The sequence below is a fragment of the Elephantulus edwardii genome, unplaced genomic scaffold, assembly GCF_000299155.1.
Source record: "Elephantulus edwardii isolate Elephantulus edwardi_28Jun2011 unplaced genomic scaffold, EleEdw1.0 scaffold00045, whole genome shotgun sequence".
Lineage (NCBI taxonomy): Eukaryota > Metazoa > Chordata > Mammalia > Macroscelidea > Macroscelididae > Elephantulus > Elephantulus edwardii.
Genome location: NW_006399795.1, coordinates 3487709 through 3493198, shown reverse-complemented (window position 1 = coordinate 3493198; position 5490 = coordinate 3487709). Strand labels below are relative to the sequence as shown.

General features: G+C 42.3%; 1 pseudogene; it reads right to left on the bottom strand.

Moving 5' to 3' along the window:
• Positions 1–3178: 3178 nt before the first annotated feature.
• On the bottom strand, positions 3179–3979 carry LOC102861991 (annotated as a pseudogene).
• Between the last annotated feature and the right edge of the window lie 1511 nt (positions 3980–5490).

Sequence of the window (5490 nt, the reverse complement as noted above, 5' to 3'; positions counted from 1 at the left end):
TTGAGCTTTAGTCCATTTTGAAGGCTGCGGTCCTTCTTTCCACCCCCTGCCATCGTACAACCATCATGGATACCAGCAGAGAGCAGCCTATCAAGCTGGCCAGTCACCAAGAGGTGGGGCAGGACCAGCTCACAAGGACAGTGCACGGAGGTGTGTGTGGAGTTCATGGATGACACGAGCTGCTCCATCATCACGACGTGAAAGGGCCAGTGCACCAGGGTGACGTGCTGACCCTGCTGAAGTCAGAATGAGAGGTGTGGAGGCTGAGCTGAGGCTACCACTGGATCCTGGATGTCTCTTCTACTGCTTGTGCCCTGGGGATGATCTTCATTGTTCATTAAAATCTATGTTGTGCTAAAAAATGCCCGAAGGACTATAGTCCTTGGTCTTCTACAGCAAATGCTTCAGGTCCTAAACACTCTATAGCCATAAGTAAAAGTCTATATACCAGTTATCTATCTATTCTGACACATCTTCTAATGCTTCTGGATCATTTAAGATTTTGCTCAAAGTGTCTATCAGCATTGCAACTTGAGGCTTGATTTGTTTTTCCATTCTTTCAGCTTGACAAATGCCAAACAATTTCTTCCCTTTTTATTCTCCAGTTCCAGCTGTGCACATTTTATTATAATACATTGCTTTGTCTTCAATGATCCAGGAAGAATTAAAAGCAGACAGAGGGAATATATAGAGTAAATAAAGCAAAAAGAAGTGGCTGACACTGAAATATTTCAGGACGTATCATAAGACCAAGAGCCAGTGGTGATGAAGGAAGAAGTTCAAACTTCACTGAAGGCACTGACATAATACCCCAGGAATTGTTGGGATACCAACTCACATATTTCAAACAGATGCTTCCCTGGCCGACTAACTGGAAGTGATCTGAATTTGTACCCATTCTCAAGAGAGGTGATCCAACAGAATGTGCAAATTATCAAACAATATCTCATGCAAGCAAAATATTATTAAAGATCATCTAAAAGTGGCTAGAATAGTGCATTGGCGGAGAACTTCCAGAAGTTCAGGTTAGGTTTAGAAGAGGCTGTGAAACCAGGGATATCATTGCTGATGTCAGATGGATCCTGGCTGAAAGCAGAAAATAGCAGAAGAATATCTATTTATGCTTTATTAACTATGCAAAGGCATTTGACTCTTGTGTCCTTTGAAACATATACCTACACCAAAAGGCTATTGTCCAAACAGAGCAAAGAAACATAACATGGTTTCAAATCAGTAAAAGTATGTTTCAGGGTTGTATCCTTTCTCCATACCTATTAAATCTATACGTTATTGTTGTTGTGTACCATTTGGTCAGAACTGACCCATAGCTGACCTTTCAGTGGGTTTTCAGAGGCAGTTAATTGCATGGGAGAAGAATTGCAGCTGGTGGATTCAAACTGTGTGCCTTTGGGATTGCAGCACAGTTTCTTACCACTAGGCCACCAGTGCTTCCTATGTTGAGCAAATTATTCAAGAAGCTGGATTCCATGAAGAATGTGGCACCAGGATTGGAAGAAGATTCATCAATAACCTTTGTTATGCAGATGACACAACCTTGCCTGCTGAAAGTGAGGAGGACTTAACATATTGGCTGCAGATCAAAGAATCCACTTTTCAATATGCAGGACATCTCAACATCAAGAAAACAAAAATTCTCACCACTAGATCTATAGGCAACACGATGCTTCTTCTTGTTGTTGTTGATTGCCTTTGAGTTGAGCATGACTCATAGCAACCCTATAAACAAAAGGCCTGAAGCCCCTCTACAACTATCGACATTTGCTAAAGTTTATAGAGTTTCCAGAGGCAGGTTGTTTAGGAAGTGGATACCACTCCTGGTAGATAAAGAAAATTTTGAAACTGTCAATGATTTAATCTTATTTGGATCTGCAATCAACACACTTGGTATCAAAAGTCAAGAGATCAAGAAATGTATTGCATTGGGAAAGTCTACAGTTAGGAACCTCTCCAAGTTACTGAGGAGCATCGATGTCAATTTGAGGATTAAGGTGCAACTGATTGAGACTATGGTCTTTTTAATCACTTGCTGTGCATCTGAGAGCTGGACAATGAATAGGAATGAAAGAAAAAGAAGTGATGCCTTTGATGTGGTTTTTGAGAAGAGTACTGAATATCCCACATACTGTTAAAAGTACAACTTCCTAAAGTAGATGCCTCTGGAAACTCTACCAACTCTTTTATAAATGTACAGAAATTATGTTAGTTATAGAACAGAGTTCAGGTCGTTTGTGCAAAGCTTACTCTGAGTCATATTTGACCCAAAGACACTTAATCACTGATAAATAGAACTAGTGCTGTTATATCTGGGGGAACATTCTTCCACTTTGCACATCACTCTTTGTCAATGTGCTGTATGAGGTAACCTGGGTTTGCTGTGATGTTGAACCTTGTGCCATGGGGATATCAAATACTATAATGGTTTCCCATTGTGGACAGTGTTTGATGGAGCTCTCAGTTGTAAAACAGGTTAGGAAGCAGGAGTGGCATCCACTTCCTAAACCACATGCCTCTGGAAACTCTATGAACTTGGAGAACAACAATAGCTATGGAAAGGCATTATGTCTTATTCATAGAGTCACTAGAGGTTGACCTCAACTCGATGGCAATCAACAACAACTGTCAAAAGAACAAACAAGTATGTCTTGGAGAATGTACAGCCAGAGTGCTCCTTGGAGGCAAAGATGACAAAGCTTCATCTCACATACTTTGGGTATGCCGTGTGCTGTGGAGTCAGAATCAGCTCAGAGATGGCCCTTCAGTGGGTTTTCAGAGGCAGTCTACTGCACAAGAGATTCTCCTTCCTTCTCCCATGAAGTTGCTGGTGGATTTGAACATTTAAAAGTGTGTCTTTGCGATTGCAACACAGCTTCCTCTTTTTTTTTAGGATATCGTTATAATCTTTTATTACGTATCAAATTGTCTTCAATGTAAGTTACAAGCTGATTAAACATGATAGTTATTTTTATCTATTTAATGACAAAAAATGCATTTATGTACATTATCTTTTATCTAGAGTCTAGCATATATAGTTCCTTTCATTGCAGGATTTCTGCTTTACATAACAAGCTAAAACAAACAATAATAAAAAAAGAAAAACCACAAAAGCAAACCAATCTCCCCAACCCCTCAACTATAAATGCCAATATCAAATAAAGCATTAAAAAAGACAAACGTGGCATAATTTCTTGTTTAGAAATGCGGCATGAATACTAAAGTTAGTGGCAAAGACACAAATTCCAAACTCTGCAAGGGTCATTTTCTCCTGCTTGGGGCGGGGTGCATGCTGACTCGAGACCATCTCACGCTTCTTACGGAGAGCGCACAACAGGATCACGCTGAAGATCACGCCAAATATCACCACAGCGATCCTGATGCCCACGGCGCCAATGGCCCAGGGCTTGTGGTTGAAGAGCTCCTTGATGGCTTCAGGGCAGGACCTTATTGTGATGGTGGGAATCAGCTCCTTTTGGGGGCAAATGTCTATGATAAATTGTTCCAACCCTCCAGTCATAACACAGCAGTCCAATGCGTAATAGATGGCCTTCGCGCTGCGGCTCATCCTTTGATTTCAGCTTTTCCTAAGTGTCCTTGTAAAATTTCTGGACTTCGTTAATCATCTCTTCTTTGTGGGAATGTCCCCTGATGGCTGTGGCTGTTTTGAGGGCGAATATCACCAAGAGGAAGCAAAAGAACAATCCCGGCATGCACTGGACTCTTGCACAGCCCTGCCGCAGCCCAAGAACCCCAGGAGCATCATGAGGGCCCCAGCTCCAATCAGAATATAAATGCCTGTGTAGAAGTGGGAATTGTTCTTTTCCTGCTCGAAGATACTCCTGGTCTGAGAGTCAAATCGGAGCCATAGTCCAATGGCAAGGACAGCAATCCCGGCAAGCCAGAAAGAGAAGTTAAAGCCAAAGAGCAGGTATTTGATACACTTGGTGCCTCCTTTGACCGGCATGGTGCAGATTACACTAGACTAGGGGAGCGCACAGGTGGGAGACTAGCCTGGACTGGGACGAGAGGGGCCACGCGACGGACACAGATGCTGTAGAGTGCTGGTCAGCCTTCTGGCAACACAGCTTCTTAACACTAGGCCACCAGACCATGTTGGTAGAAGAGGCTGTTCCTTGGAGAAGGGCATCATGCTTTGAAAGGTGATGGTCAGCGAAAGAGAGAAAGACCCTCAGCTAGACGGATTGACATAGAGACCGCTGCAATGGGCTTGAGTGTGCCGGAAATAATGAGGATGGCACAGGAGAGTTCAGGGTTCACTGAAGGCACGTGTCCTCCTGCCTGGAGAAAGACCCCGTTCTTGGAAAGGTGGCGGGGCAGTGTAGGAGAGGAAAGCCCTCAACAAGATGGATTTCACAGCGACTGCAACAATGAGTTCAACAATGTGCTCAAGAAGGGGAGGACGCCTTAGGACAGGGCAGGATCCAGATGTGTTTTTCATAGGGTGACTCTGAGTAGACTTGATGGTACAGAACAGCAACAATATGCTCTGCAAAGAGAGTACTCATATCTCTCCTGGAAGAAGTGCCAGAGTGCTCCTGGCATGCAAGGATGGTGAGACTTTTTCAAACATACTCTAAAAATTCTATCAGGAAAGACTAGTTCCTAAAGAAACAAAGTATGCTTAACAAAGTAGAGGACCAGTGGAAAAGAGGGAGACCCTCAACAAGACAGACAGGCACAGTGGCTGCCCCAGTGGGCTCGAACTCAGCAAGGAGCCTGAGGACGACACAGGGGCAGGGTTTTTTTTGGTGTGGGTTTGTTGTTTTGTTTTGTTTTGTTTTTAATTTATTATTTTGTGTGTGTACCGTCAAATCGGATCTGAGTGGTACAGGAGAAGATTGTCCCTCCTTCTCCAGCAGAGCATCTGCTGGATTTGAACTGCTCATCTCTGGGATTGCAGTGCAGCTTCTTGCCACGAGGCCACCAGAGCTCGTCAAAGGCAGGGTTTTATCGTGTTGTGCACAGGGATTGTCAAGAGTCAGAATCAACTAGATGATAGCAAAAGCAATAGGTATAAAATCTGAAAAAATAGCCAAGAATTGCATTCCATTTGTGCTGTATTGTCATCGCTTGCTATTACTTACTCAGATATTGATGATGGGTTAAAACTACAGAAATGTCCTCAATATAGAAACATTGCAAAGAATACACATAGAACAAAAGAAAGAAGTGGATCTTTTTAGGTCAGGGCTTCAACATTGCATGTGATGATTTTATTCTTAGAATAGGTGGTAGGTACCTTGGTGTCGTTACATCATTCTTTATATTGTTTGTCTAAAATATTTAACAAGAAAAAAATGGAATAAACTTTGGGCCTAAGCAAACACACAGTGCCAATATGAAGATCCTAAAAACCCAGTGAATCATGCAAGACAAGTATTATTTCTTATTTTTTTATTTTATTTTTATTATTTTGTGTGTGTATACTGTCAAATCAGATTGCTCCTCCTTCTC